Raw genomic sequence first — 14662 nt, 5'->3', positions numbered from 1 at the left:
TTATCAACATTTGCGCATACATATTTGTGTTCACAATGTTTGCATTATACTGACTTATCTTTATAATTTTGCACGTAACATTGCCACACACGACCTTCCTTCCTACCTATTTCTCGAAATTTTATGCTTAATTCACATGTAAGAGAAGTCCTCTTCAGAAATTCGAGGCAGAGACAGGAGACAGGCCGATGTCTATTACTAACGGTGGTTCCGGGTGTATTATTAGTACTTGATTTGTATTTCTACATAATGTTTACATTACTTTACAAACTGGTTCCTTTTCATCATTTGTAAATTAGTACTTTGCTACTTTTTAGTGCAAATGGAAATTGAACTTAAAAATCATATTAGTAGTTATATAAAGTAAAGTCAACGAATTTTAATTTTTTAACCTCCAAATTATTTAAAACCTAGAAGTAAACCATAATAAATGCAAATAAAGTAATTAGTCATATGGTTCGTGTAATTTGGAAGATAAAATAAATAAATGGAAATAAATTCCTTCCCGGAAATTTATATGAAAGGGGAAAAACAGAAATATTCCCATTTTTTTTTTACTTTCTTTCCCACCGGGAATATTCCCACTGCCCATCACTATCCCCGGCAAAGTAAGTTTGTGATAGACAACATCGTTTCCGTGGGTTTTCTCGTGGTACTCCCATTCTCACCCACATTCTTATTTCACCGCTTATTTCATCATAATTTACTTGCTTTAAACTTTCGTTCCCCTCAGCCTTAAGGGTATAATCGTAAGACGTTAAGCTGGAACATTTCATTTCATTTCAAAGAAAGATTTACAAATATTTTACAAAATGCGGTTCATACTTACATGTTGCTTTCGTTCTTGTTTCTTTCCTCGTAGCTCGTCGCTTTTAGAGTTGTCTACAGCCTTCTCGAGAACTCTTTTTACTGACACCACACAGTTGTGAACAGTGCGGGATTTACATATAAGCTAAACAAGCTATAGCTTAGGGCCCCACTCCCTTCGAGTCCCCACAAAATTAAGGAAAATACTGGCGGTAACGTAATTTAAAAATAATAAAAATAACAAATACGATAAAACGCACATACAACAGCAGTGTTTTGTATTATGTATAGTTTGTTATGAATGCTTACCCTGTTTTCCAGCTTGGTTTATAATTAGAGCAGTTCTCAGTCCCGCTTGTGATGGGGATGGGCCCCCGATAACCCAGCTCTACGTGTAATCGAGCCGTTTCCCAGCTCCGTTTGTAATGGGGACCCGTTAAACCAGCTCTGCTTGTAATAGGGGCCCTGTTACCTAGACCCGCTTATAATGAGACCCTAATTTTTCAGCTCTGCTTGTAATGCTGCCCTTGTTTCAGAGCTCCGCTTCGCTTGTAATGGGATTCCTGTTTCCCGTCCATTACATTCAGCTAGTTTATAAAGGTAACCAAGAAAGTTCTGTCACTTTTCCCCCACCACCTTTGAACATCAATATGTCACCTAAGTCGTACTTGTCAAAATAGTCCCCATCAGCATCGACGACCTTCTGCCAACGTTCTGCAAGGTCATGGATTCCATCGCAATAGAACTAGATGTACCGTGAAAGCAAAGAATGTATCAAGTGTGTTTTGCACCTCTACTAGTGATTTGAACTCACGTCCTCGAAGGTGATTGTTCAAGGAATGAAACAGGTGATAATTGGACGGTGCAATATCCAGGGAGTACGGCGGATGCAAAAGTGTTTCGCATCCAAGGCGTAGAATGGTGTCCCGGGTCATCCTAAGCACGTGACACTTAGCGTTGTCGATTCAAAAGTGCTGGCTCCAGAGTTTTGAGTTTTTCTTGAACACGGCTCAACTGCTGACAGTACACAGTTGCATTGATGCTCTCACCAGCTGGTAGCAGTTCCCGATCCGCGATTCTCCGAGCAGTCCACCAAACACACAGTAGGACCTTCTTCTGGTGCAGTGCTGGTTTCGGCTCTTTTGGAACCGGTTCATGGGATGTTAACCAATGATGACGGCACCGTAGAGCTTCATACAAGACCCACTTCTCATCACATATCAACACCGTGTCCAGAAATGGTTCCTTCTTCAGATGAGACAGCAAAGAAACGCAGGTGTCTGCTCGTGTTGACTTCTGGCTCGGAGTCAAATCATGTGGAACCCATCGACCACCTTTAGTGCTTCCCAAGTTGATGGACGTGCTGCCGAATGGTTAATCCACTCACACTGAATTGTAGTCCCAGTTCCTGACATATCTCGCCACAGTTCGCCTCAATTGTTGCCTGAAGATCTTCATTTTCTGGCAACATGGTCGCATAAAGAAGCAAACATGAAATTACAAAGTATAGTATGAAAGAAATCATAGAACAAGGACAAAGTATAATAAATGAAGGAACTAAAACCCTAACCGGCGGTACATTTACTTTTTATATTATGAAATTATAGATATTTTGCTGAAAGTAAGTATTAGAAGCAGTGTTCAGTAGTATTTTCAGTAGTAATGCTTCTGTCATTCCTCAAAGATGATTCAAAAGTTCCAAGGTCTTTGTCAAAGACTAAATGGGAAGCTGATTCAAAGGCCACAAGTGAAATAAGTGACAGTTACGATCAAATGATTTCTGCATTGAATCAACTTTATATTGATACAACAAAAAAGGGTAAAACAGGAAATCAAGCCAGAAACCTTTTGAGTAAAATGGAGGAACTTGAATTTATGATAATGTTATATGTTTGGAGTTATTTGCTGGAGGAATTTCACAAAGTTAGTCAAACACTGCAATATCACGAAATCAGCCTCGATGTATGTAGTAAATTGAATGCTTCACTTTGAGATTTTGATAAGGATTCCAGAGATCTTTTTGACAACTTTGAGGAACAGGCCAAGGACAAATTATCTGATGTTAAGTACAAGCAAAGCAGAAGACGTAGAAAGAGCCGTATTGGTGAAGACGAAGATGATGCTTTAGAGAACATTGAGCCAAGATACAAGTTCAGAATCGAAGCATTTATACCGGTGATAGATGCATTAGATCTGGCACAAAGGGCATCTGTGTACAATGATGCTGCAAAGAGTTTCCATTCCTAACAAAATTAGATTGTACAGAAAAAGAAATTCGTGAAGGAGTGAAGGTTTTAAGCCAAACATATCCCGAAGATGTGAACATGAACCTTACTGGGAAACTCCAACATTTTCATCAATATATTAGGCATAGTCAAAGCCATAAACACGAGAATCTGACACATCACGATCTGTATCAAGTAATTTTTAATTATCATGTTCAATCAACATTTCCTAATGTAGAAGCAATTCTGAGAATGTTCCTTTGTATGATTATTTCAAATTACCATGAAGAAAGATTTTTCTCAGTTAAAGAGGATAAAAAATGAATTTAGAACAACAATATCTGAGGATAAATTCTGTAACCTCAGCTTCATGTACATAGAAAGTGACCAGGGGACTCTCACGGGGGGAGGGGGAGTGACCGGGACATGCAAATGTAGTAGAAAATGACCGATATTAGTGTCAAATTCATAGTTTTCGCGGTCGCTGAGATCAATGGTGACAATTCCATTATCGATGACTTTCAACATCAGCCAACATTGTGTGCGGGCCGGGGTCACTTGCATAGAGGGTTATCGATCCATGTAAAAATAATAAAAAATGACCAATATTAGTGTAAAATCCATAGGTTTCGGGATCGCTAAGTTCAATGGTAAAACTCAAGATCACGTTTACTTTCAAATGTAGCCCGCATGAGCTAAGGAACGGGGCCGTAATAAATGGGTCACCGACATATGTAAAAATAATCGAAAATGACCGATATTAGCGTGAAATCTATAGTTTCCGGGGTCGGTAAGCTCAATGGTGAAACTTTCAGATCGCGCTTACTTTCAAATTTAGCCCCATCAGCTAAGGAATAGGGCCCATAATAGAGGGGTCATCGAGACATGTAAAAATAATCCAACGTGACCGATATTAGTGTCAAACCCATAGTTTTCTCGGACACTAAAATAAATGGTGATACCCCAACAGGCGTTGACTTCCAAAAATACAGCCCCCATCGGCTAGGGAACAGACGTGTTGTTTCTTCAAAATTGGAACAAGAATCTCAGAGGGCGTTTAATGGGATATGTAAAAGTAGTAGAAAATGACAGATATATTTCTTTCATTGTTCAGTTTGTTTACATAGATATTGTATGCGAGCCGAGGGTCACCTGCAGGGGGGGGAGGTTACCGAGACGTAAAAATAATCGAAAATGATGGATATTAGCATCAAATCCATAGTTTTCGGGTTAGGGATGCGCACGAGTCGAGTCGAGTCGAGATTTAAGCCTGTCTCGACTCGACTCGAGAAAATGTTGTCTCGACTCGAAAATATGTTTCTGTCTCGACTCGAGTCTCGACTCGACAGTCTCTGTCTCGAGACGTCTCGAAATTCGAGTCGAGACAAAATGTACGAGTTAAAATATAGTACACATCAGCCAGACCATTATGACTACCTACCTAATTATCAGTATGTCGACCTTTGGAACGGATAACAACGGCGACGTGTCTTGGCATGGACGCAATGATCCTTGGTAAGTCGCCGGAAAGAGTTGACACCACATATGCACACACAGGTCACCTAATTCCCGTAAATTCCGGGGAGGGGGCGATCACGTTCAATCACATTCCAGATGTGTTCGATTGGGTTCAGATCCGGCGAGTCGAGGGGCCAGCACATCACTTGGAACTCGCTCCTGTGTTCCTAGAAGCACTCCGTCACATTCCTGGCCTTGTGACATGGTGCATTATCTTGTCGAAAAATACTACTACCGTTGGGAAACATGATCGTCATGAAGGAGTGTCCGTAGTCTGCAAGCAGTGTGCGATACGCCTCGGTCGTCATGGTGCCTTGCTCGAGCTCCACTAGACACATGGATGCTCACATGAATGTTCCCCAGCCAGATAATAATTAAGCCGCAGCCCGCTTGTCTCCGTCTCGCAGCACAAGTGTCAAGAAGCTGTTCCCTTGGAATCCGACGAATTCGCACCCTCCCATCGTCATGATGAAGAAGGTATCAGAATTCATCAGACAATGCAACGCTCTGCCACTGTGCCAAGGTCCAGAGGCGATGGTCACGTGTTTATTTCAGTCGTAGTTGTCGATGTCGTGGTGTTAACATTCCCACATGAATGGGTCATTGACTGCGGAGGTCCATCATTAGGAGTGTTTGGTGCAATGTGTGTTCAGACTAGTGTTATGAAGGCCTGGGAAAAAAACGGAAATTTTGGGTTTAAAAGAATATTTTTTACAGTTCTCTCGAGCTTGGAAAAAAAACGGAAAATTTGGGTAAAATTGAAATTTTCGAATATTTTATTATATTATGTTTTCAAAATTAAAAGTGTTTTGTATTTACTAGTTTAGAGTTAAGATAATTGAGTACTTATGTTTCTTGTATTAGAATAGGGAAATTTTGTGCACAACTCATCCAAACACAACTGGCTACAAAAGGAACTAAAATATAATCCTATTTAGCTTAATTAGTATAGACGCATTAAAATTATCTTGAGCAATCTTATGAAGTTCCCCCTTGATGGCAGGGAAGTGTTAAAATAACGGTGCCAGAATCATTTTAGTTAATATGTTAAATCAAACATATATTTTATAGAAATATCTTCCTAGTTCTAAGTAAAATTTTCGGAAATGTTGAATCCATTAGAAAAAAATGTTCGGAAATATTGGCAAAAAGAGGAAAATATAGTTTAAAACTATTTTTGGCCTGATGCTAGTAATCTTACTTGCTATAACATGTCTGCAGCATATACAGTAGGAAGTCGAAAATCCGAACTAATTAGGACTACAGATAGTTCGGATTTTCTAAAATGACAAAAAATGCCATTTAGGCTTACATATACTGTACGATATGTTCTTCAATCGATACAGTGGTTATTCAGTACATACAGTAATTACAATACCGAACGTAAGGCTACTTACATTTAATGTTTCTGAAGCAACTGATCGTACACTAAATTACACTGATCTTGTAAGTCTCACTTAAAATTTATAGAGCCAAGAGAAAATAAAAATAAAAATATGTATGACAAACAATTACATATGAATGAACTTTTGTAAAAACACTTACTTCACTCAACGTCGATGGACACACTATTGTTTGTTTATCGCTAGCGTTAAGACAAAATGTAAAAAGCTTCTAGGGACCGGGTTCGGATTTTTGACGTTCGGATTATCGACGTCCTACTGTATATACAATGTATTTCGCTAAGGGAAAAATACTTAAAGCAACAGTTTTTAATTCTACTTTTTAGTTTCTGATTTCTGGTAAAATCCCTCTTTATTCTTTGTATATTTTTCAAAAAAGTCAAAAAGAGAGATGATCTTATTTACACATACACACATATACCGCACAAGTGAGTGAATTTGAGCAGCGAGAAAATATTAAAGGGTTGAGTATGTAAGACTTCCATTCATTGTTATTACAGACTGGCAGAATACCCGTTTTTCGCACGGGGAGAATACGTTTCATTTTGGACACAAAGAGCGCAAAACTGTCACCAATGAACTTATGGAGCCCAAAACTATGAATTCGACATTAATACCGGTAATTTTCAATTACCTTTACATGTCACCATCCCCCTTAGAATACTAATGGGACTGAATTATTGTTCAAACGGCCGGAAGTGTTCATCTCAGCGACCCAGAAAACTATGGATTCGACACTAATATCGTTCATTTTCAATAATTTTTATATATCTTCTCCCTCTTCCAAGTTGTGGGTCCGAATTTTGATTTAAAGGGCATCGGAAGTGTCATTGTTCATTTCAGCGACCCCGAAAATTATGGATTCGACACTATCTGTCATTTTCCCCTCTCCCCTTCCCTAAAGGTGCACCTTCAAAGTGAAATGATAAAAATCATCCCGAACCTCATCTATGTTGAAAATTTTATGGAAGTTGGTCTGATGGTTCAGGAGTTATTAAGTTAGAAACATAGTCACTTTCATTTTGATTGTAATAGATAATCTGTCGCACTAGAAAACATGTGTTTGTTTACATACAGGATTTTGTACATAAAGTTTATATAAGTGTCTATATTAAAATATTAAATAATAGTAATTATATGTTTTAGTGCATGAGTATTAGTGAAATTTGCCTACTGCTCTTTCTCTTAAGAAGTGATTTAGTTAAAATAACAAAACTTCGCTGTTGCAACAGAAACACTTCAGGTATGCTTTATGTAACTGTAAAAATTCTGCAATTAATGCACATTCACGGATAAATGACATAATAGAAATAAGTGTAGGCTATTAATTTTCAGCTAGCTGAACCTGCGCTCTCTACACAGCGCATCATTCACATATAGGGTCTGAGTATGAATCTCCTTGTCATTCCTCATACAAGTAAAGGACGCCTTCATAAAAATCGACAAGGGGTTTCATAAACGGGAAATTTTTTCGATTATTTTTTTTTTCAATATTTCGCACCGTTTGCAAGATTTGAGCCCACTTGTACTTGGAATTTCTAATTCATATATGACCAATGTTTCCTTTCTTTTTGCATGCATTATGTAATAAGTAAATAAATTACACACACAATTAATTATGTCAGAGATATACGGAGTTCATTGTGAAAAAAACTCCCCAAACAATGAAGATTCATCTTAGACTGGAGAAATGGTTGTCCTTCGTTTTCTTATAATTTGGCCATGAAACAAACGCCTGAGAGATTTACAGCCCCTATATACAACTATGCGATGTTGGAATATATAACTCATAGGGTATGAAGCTTTACTTTTTAAAAAATTTCATTACTTCCACCGTATCCCTAAAAATGTAATAAACAACTAATGGCCATGTTTTTTTTAAATATTTAATTAGAACTGGACAATTTACACAAAATTTGGAATCGACCAATGAAAACTTCACGTTTCTAGCACTTGTGGGTTCAAGATCTCATTGTCGAAAGGACTGGAGACAAACATATACGCGTAAATCTAGTATTTTAATATATAGATAATGATTACAATAGTTTTATTTTCGAGTGCTATTTTTTAATATTGGCTATATTGAAATTTTTGAACTTATATTTTTCAAGCGTTTGAAGATAAAAGATATGATTACTACTAAAATTAACCTAATACAAATATTTTTTATTTTTTTTCAATTTTTCCAATTTTTCAAGCAAGAAATTAAAAAAACGGTTTTTTACCAACATGTTCAAAATTTCCGGAAATTTTACAATAATAGTTCAGACATACTTGTACTTTGCCCAGCATTAAACTCTGATGGTTCCGACGCAGTTCGCTGCATGTTCTGTTTTACCAGTCTGCCCAGCCTACAACGTCGGACAAATGTAAGGAGGTAGAGGCGCCCAACCCCTCGTTTCCCCTTAGTTTCGCCACTTGTAGAAGACACTCAACACAACACTCCTCGAGCACCTGACAAGTCCTGCAGTTTCCGAAATTCTCGTGCCGAGTGTTTCTGAATGAGTACTTTCTTCAAAATAATATTAAAAGTTATAGAAAGATTTTCGAGACATTCGAGTCGAGTCGAGATTTTTAGGAGCTGTCTCGACTCGACTCGTGTCTCGACTCGAAAATTCGAGTCGAGAAATACGTTTGTCTCGACTCGTCTCGAATTTTACTAAGTGTGTCTCGACTCGAATCTCGACTCGAATTCGAGTCGAGTCGAGTCGAGATTCGAGACATGTCTCGACTCGTGCGCATCCCTATTTCGGGTTCACTAATCTCAATGGTGAAACTCAAGAGAATTTGCGTTTACTTTGAATTTTAGCCCCATTAGCTAAGAAACGAGAACTATATGCTAATAGAGGAGTCATCGAGATATGTAAAAATAATCCAAAATTGCCGATATTGGCGTCAAATTTACAGTTTTCGGTGTCGCTGATACCAATGGTAACACTTTCATTAGCGATGACTTTCAAATTCAGTCGGAAACAGTCCGGGGATTGCCTGCGTGGGGAGATTACCTAGACATGCAAAACTAATAGAAAATTATCGATATTAGTAACAAATCCATAGTTATCGTTGTCGATTAGACCAATGGTGACACTTCCATTAGCGATGAATTTCAAATTCAGCCGTATACGGTACGTAGATCACCTGCAGGGGGTTTACTGAAACATGTAAAAATAATCGAAAATGACTTATATTAGTGTAAATCTATAGTTTTTAGGGTCGCTGAGCTCATTAAGAAACTCAAGATCGTATTTACTTTCAAATTTAGCTCCATCTGCTAAGGAATGTGGGTCATAATAAAGGAGCTTACCTAGATAAGTAAAAATAATCCACAATGACCGATATTAGTGCGAAATCCATACTTTTGGCGGTCGCTGAAACGAATGGTAACACTTCCATTAGCGATGATTCCAAATTCAGACGTATACGGTTGGGGAGTCACCTGAAGGAGGGGTACCGAGACATAAAAAGAATCGAAAATGACCGAAATGAGTGTGAAATCCATAGTTTCTGGGGTCACTGAGCTCAATGGTAAAACTCAAGATCGCTTTTACTTTCAAACTTAGCTCCATCAGCTAAAGAACGTGGGTTATAATAAAGGAAGTTACCGAGATATGTAAAACTAATTGAAAATTATCGATATTAGTGACAAATTCATAGTTCTCGTGGTCGATGAGACCAATGGTGACACTTCCATTAATGACGACTTTCAAATTTAGCCGTATACGGTCCGGGGATCAGGTGCGTGGGGTTTACTGAGACTAATTATGTGAGGTGGAAAATTTTCCGCTACATTTTTCCGGAAAATTTTCCGTTCTAAAAATATTAGTAGGTCTAATCAAGTAACAATTCCTCAGTAATCATAAAATTGATTGAATTCATGTATAGAAATGTTAAAAAGTGAAAGATCGTTTAAAGAATCTGAAAATTTTCCTGGTTCAGACAATTTTCAGTACTATGTAGGATTAAGCGAAACAATTTTTCATGAATCGAAATATTTTCTGTCTTCTATGGAAAAATTGAATAACTATTTATGAGTCGGAAAATTTTCATCATTTGAAGCCAAAAGTGAAACAACTTTTTGTGAATCGGAAAGTTTTATTGCTCTGTAGAAACAAGTGAAAGGAATTTCATAGATCGGAAAATTTTCATTACGATGTAGAAACAAGTGGAAAAATCTTTTCATAAGCCAGACAATTTTGGATGTTATATATAGTGATGTTAGGTAGAAAATTTTCCACTATATTTAAGTGAACATTGAGCTACAAAATTGAGTTTCTGTAGAGGAAAGTTAGTCAGCAACAAATTATAATTTTCTAATTAGCTTTCGGGAACCGAAAAATTTTTTAATATTTCAAGTTGGGAAGTGAAAATTTGCATAGTGTTTCTCTCTCTCTCTCTCTCTCCCTCTGCGAGCTCCTTCGTTGCTAAGCGGTTAGCATATGCGCCTTTGGCATGGGAGACCTGCTTCTATTCCCGGCGGGAGCTCATGTAGTTCGGATTCCACGTTAATCAGTTGGTCCCGTCTCATATAGCCTCGCTGCTGAAAGGGACGTTAAACTCAAAATCAACTGAATTTAACTCTCTCTCTCTTTCTCGATCTCTCTTTCTCGATCTCTCTCTCTCTCTCTCTCTCTGTGTGTGTGTGTGTGTAAAGTGCCGAGAACATACATCAAGTTCGTAGAGTACAAACATCCCATTCTATTATTTAAAATTTAAATTTATTAAAAGTGATAAATATTTTCCGATTCATAAAAACATACTTCACTTATTCGCATATCATTGGTTAGCCGTAAAATTTAGTGGTAATAAATATTGTCTTAAAAGTTTCATGAAGTGAAAGTCTAACGATTCTTCATTTCTTCAAAAATGTTTCAAAAACTTCAATGCGTTCTTCCTTCAGAATCCACCTTTGATCTCACAAAATTATATTTCGTCAGTTTAATACGCGTAAGACGAAGTTTTCTCATAGCTTTACTACTTTTCAAGATTTACACACTGCAACATTTATAAATAAGTAGATATAATATAAAGTGCCTACTGCAAATTTTTGACTATCCAAAATTCGAGTTTAAGTAACTCATGAAAACAAATCCTGACCATTTTCTGGAAATAAACATTTATTTATTCATATATTCATTCAGAAGAGAAAGTGAAATATAACTAATAGGGAAGCTGATTTGTGTAGTTGTTCTTCCACCAATAAAATAATAAAAGAAACGTAAAAAGCTGCACTATTAGCGCTGCGTTCTAAAACCAACAAGTAATTTCATTTACATTTCATTTCATTTACAAAATAATATATACATTTTTACATTTTACATTTTTACATAATAATGGTAGTTTTACAATACAAATATTTGCTCTAAAATGTTGATTATACAAAATTCCAATATTGAAATTATGATTTACGAGTGTTAAACACAATAAAATCGAAGCATTTCTTCTTATTTTCTGTTACAAAAATAATCTTCATATGAAACTTTTATGTAGTTATTTCATTACATAGGCAGGCCTATATGTGAAGAAATAGTGGAAGTTTCTGTTTTTCAAATAATTGATAAATTCACAAAGGTTTGTTTTCAATTTCTTGTTAAATTTTAAATATCGCAATCTGATATTTGTTCTCTACGAACTCGATGTATGTTCCCTGCACTTCACACACACACACACACACACACACACACACACACACACACACACACAGACAGAGAGAGAGAGACAAAAAAATCTAAATTTTTACTTCCCAACTTAAAATATCAGAAAATTTTCTGGTTCCCGAAAGCTAATTGGAAAATTATAATTTGTTGCTGTCTAATTTTCCTCTACAGGAATCGAATTTTATATCTCAATGTTCAGATAAATATAGTCGAAAATTTTCCACCTGACATCACTATATATAATATCCAAAACTGTCCGGCTTATGAAAGTTTTTCCCACTTGTTTCTACATCGCAATGAAAATTTTCCGATCCATGAAAATTCCTTTCACTTGTTTCTACAGAGCAATAAAACTTTCCGATTCGCAAAAAGTTGTTTCACTTTTTGCTTCAAAATGATGAAAGTTTTTCGACTCATAAAAAGTTTTTCAATGTTTCCATAGAAGACAGAAAATATTTCGATTCATGAAAAATTGTTTCGCTTGTTCCTACATCGTACTGAAAATTGTTTAAGCCATAAAAAATTTCAGATTCTCTAAACGATCTTTCATTTTTTAACAATTTGTTTAGAACGGAAAATTTTCCGGAAAATATAGAAGAAAATTTTCCACCTCACATCACAACGATGTAGGAATAAGTGGAGTATGTTTTTATGAATCGGAAAATTTTCATCACTGACTGAGACATGGAAAAAATAATCGAAAATAAATTATATTACTGTGAAATACATAGTTTTCGTGGTCTCTGAGCAACGTGAGTCATAATAAAGGAGGTTACCGAGATATGTAAAACTAATCGAAAATGATCGACATTAATGAAAAATCCATGGTTCTCGTGGTCGATGAGACCGATTGTGACACTTCCATTAGCGATGACTTTCAAATTCAACCGTATACTGTTCGGGGTCATCTGAAGGAGGGGGTACCGAGACATTTAAAAAATAATCGAAAATGACATATTAGTGTGAAACCCATAGCTTTTAGGGTTGCTGAGCTCATTGTAAAACTCAAGCTCGCGTTTACTTTCAAATTTAACTCCATCAGCTAAGGAACGTAGGTCATAATAAAGGAAGTTACTGAGATATGTAAAACTAATCAAAAATGATCGATATTAGTGAGAAATCCATAGTTTTCGTGGTCGGTGGGACCAATAGTGACACTTCCATTAGCGATGACTTTCAAATTCAGCCGTATACGGTCCGGGGATCACGTGCAGGGGGTTTACTGAGACATGTAAATATAATCTAAAGTGACTTTATTAGTGTGAAATCCATAGTTTTCGGGGTCACTGAGCTCATTGTGGAACTCAAAATCGCGTTTACTTTCAAATTTAACACCATCAGCTAAGGAGCGTGGGCCATAATTAGGGATGGTCAGACGGATCCCGATCTCGGATATCCGAATCCTATAAGATTCTGATCCGGATATCCGGTTCCTGGATCCAGATCCGAAATTTCGAAGTTCAGATTCGGACTCATGTTTTGAATATTTTAGGCCTTAGATTCAGACCCAGAACTAAAATATCTATATGTATAAAATATATATAAAATTTACTACGTGCATTTTATCTAACTCAGATAGTGGGAAGGACAAGAGATAACATCAAAATCTCATTTTCACATTTTTCGAGGTTAGACCACTGTTGCGCACACCCATCATTTAGTCTTTAGTATGTCTTTAAACGTACTACGAGTATGCCACTTTCATCTCAAGTCAGTAGTTATATAATCTGGCTTTTGTTATATATTAATCGAATTAGAATTAAAATTCGATTGTTTGTGAGACCCATGATAATATTTTCAGATTGAGTTACAACGTTGAAAAACTACATAGTAATGCTGCATATTTTCTTTGTCCGACATTGGGAATTAATGTAGTCTACCTTATACAATTTACTCTTATGATTAATCCAATGATCTGAACTCCTGCAGCATTACGCTAAAATCATGAATGTCTTTGAATTTTTATAATCATTTCTATTTCTTTTATTACGAGCAAAATAAATATCATAAGCGGTATTTTACATAACACATATAGACGCAGATCAGTCAGTTGATTGCTTAAAGTGTACCGCCAAGTTATTATATCTCTAAGACACTGGCGGTCTTAGAACAAAATCCATGGCTTTCCCATAATATCTTAAATCTCTGCATATAAAAAGGGCAAAGTCCTGAGTGAGTGAATGAAAGATCACCGTACAAGCCAAATCGCTTAAGCTAGAAACTTGAAATTTGGACAGTATATAGGATTTGTGACATAGGATACCACTAAGGAAAGACTGGGAAATTCGACGAGGAAAGGAAAAATATTTCAATAAAATGGTCATATCTCCGAAATACTTGACGTTAGATACTTCAAATTTGGATTTGGGTTTCTCGTTGGAAATAGTTTGATACTTGTTTAAATGTTTTTTTGATATTTAAATTAGAAGGGGCAGGAAAGATGTAGAAAGTTAAAAAAAAGGTGGAAATTGCAATTATTGCAATTAGTATAATAATATGCCTATATCTCGGAAACTTAAAGGGTTAGAAACATGGAATTTGGTATTTGGACTCTTCACTTAAAATAATTAGATACGTATTTCAACGGTTTTTTGATATGTGGCCCAGAAGGAAAGAAAAAGGGCAGGAAGAAAATTAAGTTGGGATTACAATTATTGTATTAATATGTTCATCCTTTAAGGTTAGAGACTTTAAATTTGGTATTTGCATTTCTCACTGAAAATAATTTGACATGTGTTTCAGTGTTTTTTGATGTTTTAGTAAAAACGAAAAGAAAAGAGTTTTAAAGGAAAGAAGGTGGGGGTTGTAATTATTAAAATAACATGTCGATATCTGGGAACCTCTGAAGGTTAGGATCATAGAATTTGGAATTTGGACTTTTCATTTGAAATAATTAGATATGTACTTAAGCGTATTTTTATGTATGCCTTAGAAGGGAAGAAAAGGGGCGGGAAGAAAAGATTTTTATATCTCGGAATCCTGGAATGTTAGAGAAATGAAACTTGTTATTTGAACAAAAATTCGTTATGTTTGCAGGCGTATGATGTGGAAGGTC

This window comes from Thermobia domestica, chromosome 3 (assembly GCF_964235325.1).
Source record: "Thermobia domestica chromosome 3, izTheDome1.hap1.1, whole genome shotgun sequence".
In the NCBI taxonomy this organism is placed as follows: Eukaryota; Metazoa; Arthropoda; class Insecta; order Zygentoma; family Lepismatidae; genus Thermobia; species Thermobia domestica.
This window is presented reverse-complemented; position numbering follows the sequence as displayed.